The following is a 13,510-nucleotide window of genomic DNA, read 5'->3' as shown; positions in this document are numbered from 1 at the left end:
AGGCATTTGTGCAAGTCGTTCTATCCGGGCTAAGACCCGAAGGCATTCGTGCATGTGGTTATATCCGGTTATATTCCGAAGAAGCTTGGGCTGAAGGTGAGCGTTGGTTGCTGTAATAAATTTAATTAGTATGCTCGAAAAGCCCAAAGGAAAAGGTATGTTTATATGTGCATTGGAAAAGTCGATATGTTTGAGTAACATTCATTCAATCGACTAACGAATTTTCAGCTATTGAATTGGTTGATATCTTGTGAAAGTATACAATGATGAAGTGTGAAGTAAGTATGATTATGTGAATGTGTATTAATGAAATGATTCATTTGGCTATGTGAATGTAATGCTTTAGTTAAAGCTGATTTTATTGCTTGAGACTTACTAAGCATAAAAATGCTTACCCCGTTGCTTTGGCTCTCTGTTTTATAGATTTTGCTCGTTAGCGATCGGATTCGGGATCATTAAAGTCGAAGTCATCTACACTATCAAAGCCTCCATTTTGGGTATAATTTTGGTTGAACTTTGAAATGGCATGTATAGGACTACCCTGTTGTAGAAGGTCATGTACCTTTCGGTTTTATGTAAGCTTGGATAGCCATGCGAAAATGGCTTAGATCGTTGTTAGTATGATTCTATAATCATTTGTATGATGATCATTATGGGGTATGGAATGGTTTTGAAAAGATTAGCCATTGGAATGGTTAATCATGATCACACTTGTGCTATGTATGCAAAAGGGCCAATTGAATCTTGGAAATCATGAAATAGGTAAAGGTTACCTTGAAAACAGATGCTGGCAGCAGCAGTGGTGTGGTTTTGAAAAATCACCAAAATTTGTAGGAATGGTATTAAGTAGTGAATAAGTTATGTAAATGAACCTTGATGAGTCTACTTTCATATGGAAGAAACGAAACGGTCATAGGAGTTACTTGTTAAGAGATATTAAAGTTATTGTGAGACAGGGCCAGAACGGTTTCTGGGTCCCCTGTCGCGACTTTAAAAATTTTCTATAAATTATCCAGAAAGAATTAGAAGTCATTCCTTATATGTGCAGATTCCATTTTGAGTCTAGTTTCATTAGAAACAAACGGCACCAGTATTAAAGCCCTGTACAGAGAGATATTCAAGTTGTAACGTGCGAAGGTCAGAGCAGTCGATCCCTGTAACATGGGTGACTTTAACTAATAAACTGTACCAATTGGCCCGACCAAAAATTCTAGAAATAAATCAATGGAAGGATATATGAGTCTAAATTCAGGGAAAATTTACGGAATCAGTTTTCAAGTTTTGAAACTCGAGATATGATTTTTAAGGCGACAGTGACGCAGTTTTCCAGCCTGTCTGGAAATGCCAAATTGGTCGGTACTTTAAGAGGATTTAGCTCGTCAACCCCTCGCGTCCGACACCGGCGATGGTCTCGGGCTCGGGGTGTTACACAGTGTTTCATTCATTTATACTGTATGTAATTACTTAATATAAAAATAATTATTTATTCAAGGAAAATGATATAAACCATTTCCCTAATTCCATAGAAATAACCCACCCCTTAATTGATTCAAGAGGCTAACGTAACACCCCTTACTCAGCTAAGTTACAGGATGCTACAACAATCACCAAAAAACTCATATACAAATTATAACATTGAATTCAATTTAAAACATCAAATTATTCCAAATATATTCATAATAGAAGTTATGAACAAAGCAGAGACTAAATCGAGCATACAATCATAGTTTAATAGATTCATGTATGAATAAGGACCAATTTGAAAATTTTTAAACTAGGTATCGATACTAAAAGTACAAGTACTGATACTAAAATCGGTATTGATACCATTTTGGCATTCTGTTATTTTCAAAATACTGTCCATTTGGTAATGTACCGATATCTTGGTCCTTGGTATCGATACTTTTACCCAGATGACCAAAACTCACAAGTTTGAAAATTCTTTTCATGCTCAAATCAGAGCCTCTTTTAAAAGGTGGCTAAACACACCTATATCCTGCATAAATTCAATAAAAACATTCCAAGAATACCATATTTCATTCATCCAATAATTTATAAATTAAACATATACCATTAGTCTACTATATGATTCAATAGCTGTCAACACACAATCTTATTTATGCATTTCAATCCATGGAAATCATGCTCATCTTCCATACACATTCATCTTTATTCTATCCATTTATGCAACTATCCATTTACCAATGCATACAAAGCATTGTTATTTCAAATTTCATATACACCTACATTGAGTTATAAGGCTTGAACAATTCAATTTTGTTAGCCATTCACAATATGGTCAACATTAGTATCCATCCCTTATTTATTCATATACATAACATTCAATTAAACCTTTCATATATCCATTTCATAATGTACCATATCACCATTAACCTCATTTATACAAGTCTTACAAATACTTCATAAACAAGTAAATCACAGAGATCGAGACCCTTTCCACTTTAAATGAGCACTCATACCATTCAAGCTTGTTCACATATCATATGCATAATCAAGACAAACATTATATATGTGTGTATCATTTCACTGTCATCCCGAAATAAACACATATTTAAATAATAACCTAGACACATGCCATATAATCGGTTTAAGAATGATTCAAAAGTTTTACCAAGTTTGAAGTTGGATAGTTTGAGCTCTAGAGTGATCTGACAGACATGTTTCACAATATACCAACTATAGAAATAGAAAACGAAACAGAATAAGCATTACAAATGCTTAGTAAGTTCATAGGAATTAAAATAGTAAACTCACATCAACCACAATTATTATAACAATTTAGCTACTATATGACTTTTCTGCTTCCACATCTAACAACAATTACGTTAGATCATCAGATATAGTCTTAAAGCAAATCCATTTAGACAGTACTATTCAACTTAATTCAATGTTGTTTAATTAATGTCATTAAATATTTATATACTTCAGTACATCATTCAATCATCGTAAAACATATCAATTTCAGAATAAATATCATCATTTTAGTCATTGAGGATTGAGCATTGAGCATAATAAGCAACATTTACATCATTCCAATTTCATTTAGCCATTTCTATTCACAATACACAAAATCAAACAATCTGTTCCTTTTAACTTTAACCATTTAGCCCAATGAACTATAATAGACAGATACGGATACGCAGGTAACTACATTATACCAGTAGGCACCGAAGTGCTGAGCAGGCACCTTAATGCAAATCAGTAGACACCGAAGTGCTAATTAGTAGGCATCACAGTGCAAATCTGTAGGCATCGAAGTGCTAATCAGTACACACCGTAGTGCAAATTAGTACACACCGTAGTGCTAATTAGTAGGCACCATAGTGCAAATTAGTAGGCACCGTAATGCTAATCCCGTACAAGCGTGCAACTAATCTTATTGGCATGCCAATTGTATCTTATCCCATCGTTCATCCGGGCACAACTTACACATCAGAATCATTTATTAGAATTCATTCTATTCTCACTTTTTGTACTATTCCAACCACAATTCAAAATATAATCACACATATCATCATCAATTTAGTCAACTAGATGTCAAAATGATATATATATCGTTTTTAATAAATTTTACATTCATTCAAAATTGCATATCTATTTGTATTTATCACAAATCTCACATTTTCTAATGTAGTTCTTTTCTCACCTTTTTGTACCAATTTGTAAACAATTTAAAATACATTCAAATATTATAATTTTCACAATTCAACTACAAAAATTAAAAATTTGTATTAAACCATACCATATGAACTTACCAGGTATAATCAACAACAATTGAAGTGTCAGGGACTAACTTACAATTTCCTCTTTTTTCTTAATTATTTACCGGTTGGTTCAAATTTTATCCATACAATAATTCATTTCAAATTATAATTGCCAAGTAACTTATAACCTCTTACTCAAAGCATATGACAACTTAATTTCATTTTACACAATTTCTCTAAATTTTTGCATTTTATCAATTTAGCCCTTAAAATCGAAAGAATAATAACTTTCACATTTAAACTTTGTTTTTCAATCCAATTTCAATTTATACCATTCTACAATCCTCTGCTACCAATTTCTATCAAAATCTCATGACAACTTTACAATATTTTCATTTTGGTCTCTATACTCAGAAACTAATATTTAACTTTACAATTTAATCCCTATTTCATTTCCAAGCTAAAAAACCTAATATAAAAACACCAAAAACTTTAAAAATCATCAATGGTAACATTTTAAATCTTTAGCAATTTCGAAAACAAAGGTACAGGTTAGCTAAATCTAGGTGTAACGATCTCAAAAACATAAAATTTACGAGAAATAAGCTTCAACTAACATACTATGCAAGGAATGAAAATTTGAAACTTAATCCTTCTTTCTTTTTTAGGTTTCGACTATGAAGAAAGAAAAGAAATGAAAAAGATGATGACATGCATTATCTTTCTTTTATTTAACATATTATTTAGTTTATTATTATAAAAGATTAAAAGTTTTATATTACTTTAATTAAACTTCAACCAAATCGTCCACTAGCCTTAAAAAGTGGCTTATTGCCTTTTAAAGCCTTATACAAATATTATTTAAGCATTACTACTAACAAAAATCTATAAAGTTAATTATTACAATTTTGACAATTTAGTCCTTGTACCTTAATTGGTCACTGATTCGATAAAATTACATATACAAAAATCAATTCCCCTATAAAACAACTTAGTAAAAAGAGGTCTCAATACCTCATTTTCCAAAACTATTGACTTCAAGGTCAAACCACTTATACTTTGACCAATTGTCCAATTAGCAAAATTTACCTGATCAAAACTCAACATAACACTAAGGCCATGTTTGGTTCAATGTGATGGCTATGCCATTACAATTCTATTCAATGGGCCAACCACAAATAGTTGTTTGGTTAAGTGGAATACCCTATTACAAGTGTATTCCATTTACAACCTTATGCATGGAATAGGAAGCATTTTTATTCCCTCTCCTCCTCATCAAATGGCTCATTCATTGTTTAGAAAATCAATTTTACCTTCCCCAATTTCCCACCTAAAAAATGCTCAAACTCAGCCAAATCGATAGCCACTCCCTTCTTTCCTTCAACTCTGGCAAAGGGAAAAACAAGTACACAGCTAAGCAAGCATACGAATGTTTGAGTGATGTTGCGTCTTCTTTCCCACAATCAATGCTTCCATCTCCTCCTTCACAATCTTTACTATTTTGCCTCCAAAGCTACAATTTTCATAACCTCCAAACACTTCCTCATTTCCCCTCTACTACCTCAAGCCCTTTCTCCTAAACACTTCTCTACCCCCTCTAAACGCCTCATTCCCTCTCTTTTTTCCAAACCCATCCCCAAAAACCATTCTTCTCGCTCAAGACTAATGGGTTTTATTCTATTCTTTCTCCCAATGTTTCTTCTCCTTCTCTAAGTATTTTTTATTTTCTGTAAATACAGGGAAAAAAGGTTGTTGCTTAATTGTTTACTCTCCTACTAGTGTTGTAAGTTTGGTTTTTATTTTCTGGGTTTGTTTAAGTTTTTTTCTCTATATTATGTTTTCTTTAATTATTATTAAAGAATAAATTTGAGATGCTTTGTTCTGTGAAACCCAAGTTGTGATTTTTGTCATATTTGATTTTATAAAATACATGTCTTATTGTAAAATTATGTTAATTATAAAAAAAGAATGTTTAATTTAAATTGAAATTAAAGGTAAGGTGTATGCTTTTCAAACATGTATGTGGATGTTTAACTTTTGAATTATAATAACAGCTATTTTCTTGAATTCCATCATGGTTATCTCAATCTTTTAACTACAATGTATCATGGAAGATGTTCGATTTCTCAATCTATTATGAGAACTTGAATTAATTTGGCTTTGTTTTGTTATTTTTCCCTTTATTTTCAGGCAATTACCTCTACCAGAATGAAGAAATGTGATCTTTTCTTGGCTGATGTTAATACCCAACTGAAGTCTAGGAATGTTACAACTGATATCAAAGTGGACACCATCTCCAATGTAAGTAATTCATCTGCTTTTTCTATTTGTTTCTATTTTTATGTATAAGTTTGAATTCTTGGTCAAAAATTTTCTTTTGCAAGTTAGATATGATGCTCTTTCCTCCATTATATATTCTTCAGCCTTTATCCGACTTCTATTATAATAAAATTAGTAATCATGTCTTGTCCCCTCTATGTTTGAAACTCGAGCTTTAACTAGGAAAATATCTGCTTGATAACATTTTTAGAACATCATACTGCTCGGGACCTGACCTATTTGGCAAAAATGCTTTTCAGTTGAAGGATATCTTTGGTTGAGTTCGTAGTTCCTTTTTTACCTTCGTATATTCCTTTTTTGTTGATATATATGTTTGCCATCTTTTGTAACCCTTTTTGAAAATCATTTGCTATACTAAATTACATTATGTTTATCAACTATTTACCACCATAACAGTTAATGAGCCTACACCCAGGCTAAAGGCAATCTTTGGCTTCAGAGTCGTTGATCAGAGATCTAGCAATGTACAAAATTTTGTCTCATATTTTAATTTGTATCTTTCAAAACATCCTTCTTATTTTGGCTTTTGTCGCGAGAACTGTTACTTAGAATATGTTTTAAGATGCTATTGGACATGTCTTTTTTCTCACTTTTGTGTATACCAGATTCAACTTCAGTATTGCATGAGTATGTTGGGATAAGCTCAAGCATTGGATTGACTGCCAATCCGATAGTTAACTTCTCAGGTGTACTTGGAACAAATGTTCTTGCACTACGTATTGATACCTCATTTGACACGAAGATTGGGAATTTCACCAAATGCAATGCGGGATTGAGCTTTACCAATGTAGACCTCATTGCTTGTTTGGCTCTACATGTGGTTATATTCTATATACCTATCTACAGCTAAACATTCCAAATGATATAATCTTAAGTTTAATACCTCATTTGTCAATGCAAGAATGAAAAGGGTGATTCAGTTAATGCATCTTACTACCATATTGTGAATCCATCGACCAACATTGTTGTTGGTGTTGAGGTCACCCATAGCTTCTCTACCAATGTGAACACCATCACCGTTGGTACACAACATGCATTGGATCCACTAACCACAATCAAAGCACAGGCGAACAATGCCGGCAAGGCAAGTGTTCTCATCCAACACGAATGGCACCCAAAATCCCTTTTTACCATTTCTGGAGAGGTGGATACAGAGTCCATCGATAAGAGCCCCAATGTCGGACTTGCATTGGCACTCAAACCTTGAGAGCTTAAAAAAAAGTTCATTTTGGTAAGAGTATGGTAGACTTAAAAAGATTTTTGAAGTTTTAGTCTATTGTTGACTTTCACGGTGTTGTCATCTTCCCTTTTATGTCAATGGTTTTTCATTTTTAAAAAGAATAATGTGAAAAATTAATTGTGATAACTGTTTTTAGTCATTCCTTGTTTAACTGAGGTGAAGTAACTTTTCTTTGCCCCATAATTTTTTTAGAGGCTCTCTTTGTTTTTTTTATGGAATTTTCTAATAAAGGAAAATAGCGGTTCTACCTTTTCTTTTGTAACACCCCTACTCGTATCCGTCACCAGAATAGGGTTACGGAGCATTACCGAAGTTTACAGATCAAACAGATGAAATTTTCAACATTTCAAAACATATCAATATTCATATTAAAAACCAATTAAAAACATTCATATTGTCACATATACGAGGCATCGAGCCCAAAATATACATTAAAAACAAGTCGGGACCAAGTGAGAAACTCAGAGAATTTTCTGGAAAACATTGAAAATTTTCAAAGCTGCAGGGGTCACACGGCCAAGAGATACACCCGTGTCTTAGGCCGTGTGGGCATTCAAATTAGGGACACACGGCCGTGTCCCAGCTCATGTCCATGCCCATGTAACTCATTGACTTGATCACATGGCCAAGCCACAAGCCCGTGTACTAGGCCGTGTACCCTTCGAAGTAACCTCACAGGTCAGTGTGTCAGGCCATGTTTTAGGCCTTGTAACAACCTGACTCGCAACCATTTGAAAGCTACATGGGACACATGGTCATGTCACTTGGTTGTGTGTCACACACAGCTGAGATACACACCCGTGTCTCTGCCCATGTGGACGAAAATAGGCTATTTTATAAGCCATATTTCTCAACCAATTTGGCATCAACCTACACTCAACATCCAATTTGGCATCATCCTACACTCGACATTGTGCATATAAACAAGTCATGTTGATGCATCCAAAACAAGCAAAATCAAACCTTAAACATGTAGTATATTCATATACAACCAATATGTCCTTAGGCACCTCAAATGACAATTTATAAACATGTACAAATATAAACATAATTTGATCATTTAACCAACAAAGGCTTAACAAAAACTAAGCTATATTATGCCATTTGATTTACCTTTTAAAAACATACCAAAATGTACCATATATGACATACAAAAACTAGCTCAAATGGTCATATAATTTACATATAACTTGTGCATTTAAAACACCAAATAAGTCATTCAAACAAGTATCAATTCACAACCATTCAAGGCTTACACAAAATGTATATTCAAACCACCATTTTACCTTCACCATTCTACCATATCAAGCCATACCTCAACCATATAAGGCAACTTATATACACATCAAAATATACCATTACACCAACACAAGGCCAAAATGCAAACCAACCAAATGGTCATTTCCATAACCACTAACATTAGCCAAAATAATCTATACTTGCCATTATAACCAAAATTAAACCAACCAGAAGTACCAAAAGATATGACAGATAGTGTGACATAGCTCCAACAAGCTTCCAACTAGAACGAGCTTCCGGTTCACTAAAAACACGAAAAATACACAGAGTAAGCATTTAAGCTTAGTAAGTTCGTATAACATAAAATTTAACTTACCATTTATTCACATATAAGTTAATTAATCAAAGCATATCCCAGCATATATTGGCCAAATGCCTAAGCACATATACCTCAACCATGTTAGTCATGTAAACACATATATAAACCAAGTCATGGATGAGCTCAACAATTAATCAAATTGCGTACACATGTATCATCCATTTCATATACATATCTATACCTGTAATAGTTCGTATCAAAATCATGTCATATCGTATCAGAACATTGCTCGTTAAACCATTTAGAATATCGTTGGATACTTGGGATAGCTCACACATAGTGTACTAAACTATAATTTGTCAATTCCTATACATGTATGCTTATACGAGCTGTAAATCGGTAAGCTCATACGAGCTAAGAATCGGTAAGCTTTCACGAGCTGCAAATCGGTAAGCTCATATAAGCTTTGGTGTGTCCGTAATACATGCAGGACCATAGCCAAATCAATAACCCTAATGACAAGTCATTTGTATCCTACGAATTCCTAAGGTTCAAATGGGGCTAGATAATTATCGTACGTCATCGGATATGCAATTGGTATTTATACATGGAAATTATAGAAATCACATACATATAATTCAATTAAAACATATAGATACTCAATTTAATTACATGAACTTAACTCGACGAGTATACGTAGATACAGAGGCGATTAATCTGAAATTTTCTCTTTGCCTCGATCTAATTCCATACGAGGTTTGTCTTGATCTATACAGATAAATTTAATTCAATTTAATATATTTCTCATTCAAATTAGTCCAAAACATATTTTTGGAAAAATTTTCATTTTGCCCTTATGCTTTTTTTAATTTCTTTGTAATTTAGTCCCTAGGCTCAAAAAAGGAAATTCATGAAATTTAACCCTTACCCAAACCTAGAAGATTTTTATACATATTAATAGTAGCCCATATATTTCATAAACTCACAATTTCACGACATAATTTTTTTATATTTCAATTTAGTCCCTATTTGATAATTTTACTAAAAATTCCTTTACAAAAGTTGTTTATCTAACAACAAACATTCATTTTTTATAATCAACTTCAAAAATAAAGCATGCTCATCAATGTTAAAACCCTAACAGTTTATCAGTTTCATAATTAATCCCCGGACTAGCTAGATTAAGCTACAACGATCCTGAAAACGTATAAATCATTAAAAACGGGACAAAATCATTTGCCAATTGAGTTTGTAAGCTTGGCGGTATATCAAGCTCAGAAATGGCTTTCTAAATCCCTAGTTTTGGTTGAATAAAGAACATAAAAGATGAAGACTTGATTTTTATTTATTTATTTAATCTTTAATTACTAATTTCCAAAATTAACTTTAATTAATAGCTAAACCAAATTTCAAAATTGCCAACCCAACATCTTCCACTGACTCATAAATGGTCTAATTACCATATAAGGACTTCCACTTTAAAGTCCTAAAGCTATTTAATACCTTTAGCTATAAGCTCAACTTTTGCACTTTACGCGATTTAGTCCTTTTTATCAAATTAAGCATGTAAACGGTAAAATTTCTTAACGAAATTTTTATATGGTATTTCTATCATGCTGTAGACCATAAAATAATAATAAATAATTTTTCAACTTCAATTTTGTGGTCCCAAAATCACTGTTTCGATTTCACTAAAAACGGGCTGTTATATCTTTGTTGAGGACAATTTTTACTTGGTATAGAACTTGGTAACATGTATAGGAAAAAAGTCTAACATTGGACCAGCTTGTAAAACTCGACCGTGGAAACCTTTCTTACTGGTGGTGAGATTGCCTAAAGGTAGAACTATCATGGAGGCTCTTATATTACGAGTCAGATTGTATTTTGATCTCTATTTAAGAAATAGACAAATTAGTACATTTATGTTAAAGTAAAGAGCAAATTGTTTTTTTTACGGAACAATTCAGAACGACGATATTACAAAAGATGACGAATACTTTAAAGAATTTAGTTTAAAAGTGTTTAGTTTTCTAACAAAAGTACTTTTAATAGATTAAACGTTTACTTTAGGCGTGATGTTATGATATAAAATATTATTGGCTTAAAGTAAACTCGATATTTAAATTCATTAATATTATATTTATTAGTAAGGAAATAAAAGAAAATAATTTATTATTGGCTCATTATTAATATTTTGATATATAAAATATAAATTTTAAATATTTTTAACAATTAATATAAATTATTTTAAAAAACAAAAGGAAGGTGTAAATAGTAAGAATAAAATGTATATATTTTAAACAAATAAAATTAGATTAAAAAGAGTTAAAGACATGAATTTGTCGAATTCAAAAATATTTTAAAGATTTTAAATTCATTAATAATTAAGCTTTTAGAATGTATTTGTTGTGTGTCAACTATAATGAACATAACTTGAGAAGCAATGGATTCAAATAATAGTGTATTATTTTAAAATGTAGTAAATAAAATATTTGAATATAATTTAATATAATTATAATAATATTAAGAATGTTATTAAATTATATATTATTTTTGTTAAATTTTATTTAATAATAATTATATTAAAATACAATTAAATTACTTATTACTTATTATTTATTATTTTATTAAATTATATTTAATAATAATCCTATTAAAATTTAATAACAATAATCATCATCTAAAAAATTACATTAAGGGTACTCTGGTCATTTTAGCCTCTTTCCTAATGCAATTATAATCTATTCCATTCAACCAAACACAAAAATATTATTACAGTTTTATTTCATTCCATTCAGCTACACAATTGAATTACTTATTACAACTCTATTCCACTATAGCTCTGTTCAATTACAGCTCTATTCCATTATAGTGAATCAAACGTGTCGTAATATTGACTCGTAAATATTAAATAATAATATTTATGTACTCACTCTTTGGAATTGGGGTCTCGAAATCACTATTTCCGACATCATTGAATGTAACGCCCCAAAATTTTAATTTTTGATTTCGTGTATATGTGACACACAAGTGTGTATCTACTTCAGTGGTTAAGTGTTCTAGGGGTGTGTGTGAGGTCCCAAGTTCAAGCTTTACTTGGGAAAATTTTGGTATTTTTAGAAATAAAGGCTTAACCTTGTGCAAAGGGCTTAAGTTTAATTGTTGGTAAGTTTATATCAAAATCGGCCTGCTGGTTTGGTGGATAAGTGAAGTGCTGGGGTTTAAAAAAAAAGAATAACAAGAAAACGTTAGAAAAAGTTTGGGGAATTGGAGAGAAAGCCGAAACTCTATTATCATTTTTTTTTGCAACAAAAAGATAATCAGATTATTTTCTGATAACCTCTCCCCAATTATCTCCTGAAATCAGTCCCTATTAACTTACTAAAACACAACTACTCAGAATTTTGCCCCAACACAACTCTTAGCCGAAATTGGAGCAAAAATACCGTCTCCACGCCATCATAGAGAATTGAACACAAGACTTCCAACACTCCAACACCCTACTTAACCACCAGACCAGTAGGCCCATTCTGATATAAACTTACCAACAATTAAACTTAAGCCCTTTGCACAAGGTTAAGGCTTTATTTTTAAAAATACCAAAATTTGCCCAAGTAAGGCTTGAACTTGGGACCTCACACACACACCCAGAACACTTAATCACTGAAGCAGATACACACTTATGTGGCAAATATACACGAAATCAAAAATTAAAATTTTGGGGCGTTACAACTCTACCCCCTAAAAGAAAATTTCATCCTTAAAATTTACCTGATCAAAACAGATGAGGATACTGCTAACACATCGCATCCTCAGGCTCCCATATTGCCTCCTCAGTACTATGATTACACCACAAAACCTTCACCAGAGGGATAGACTTCCTTCACAGAACCTTAACGTCATGATCAAGAATCTGAATTGGCTCCTCCTCAAAGGTCAAGTCTGGCCTCACCTCAGTCTCCTTAATAGGAACAATATTAGTAGGATCAGAGTGATAGGCCTAAACATAGAGACGTGAAACACGTTATGAATTCGATCCCACTCCGGAGGTAGCTCCAATTGATAAGCAACTGGTCCCACTTGCATCAGAATACGATAAGGTCCAATAAACCTAGGGCTCAACTTGTCCTTACGACTAAACCTCAGTACCTTCTTCCATGGTGATACCTTGAAAACTACGAAATCCCCCACAGAATACTCAATATCTTGTTGCTTTAGATCTGTATAGGATTTCTGTCTGTCAGATGCCACTTTCAGACGATCCTGAATCAGTCTAACCTTATCCTCAGTCTCCGATACTAACTCAGGACCTAGAACACGTCACTCGCCCAACTTAGTCCAACATAAGGTGCTATCTGGATGCTAGACTGGAAACTGTTATTTTAGGCGAACTTCGCTAGCGGTAGATAATTCTCTCAACTACCTCGAAAATCAATAGCACAGCTCCTGAATCTGAGCCTTAAGCTCCACAAGCTCCTTCGGTGCCATTCGATAGGGAGTGATGGACATTGAAGCTGTACCTAGAAGTAGCTCAATCCCAAATTCCAACTCGCGATTCAGAGGTAACCCCAGTAGCTCCTCCGAAAAGACGTCTGGAAAATCCTTTACCGTTCTGATATCCTTAACTATAGAATCCCCAAAATCTGA

General features: G+C 32.7%; 1 pseudogene; it reads left to right on the top strand.

Annotated features, from left to right (window-relative positions):
- The first annotated feature begins 798 nt into the window (after window positions 1–798).
- Window positions 799–7,272, top strand: LOC108455353 (mitochondrial outer membrane protein porin of 34 kDa-like; annotated as a pseudogene).
- Window positions 7,273–13,510: the final 6,238 nt, after the last annotated feature.

This window comes from Gossypium arboreum, chromosome 3 (assembly GCF_025698485.1).
Source record: "Gossypium arboreum isolate Shixiya-1 chromosome 3, ASM2569848v2, whole genome shotgun sequence".
Lineage (NCBI taxonomy): Eukaryota > Viridiplantae > Streptophyta > Magnoliopsida > Malvales > Malvaceae > Gossypium > Gossypium arboreum.
Note: the sequence above shows the minus strand (reverse complement) of the source record. Positions and strands in the feature narration are given on the sequence as shown.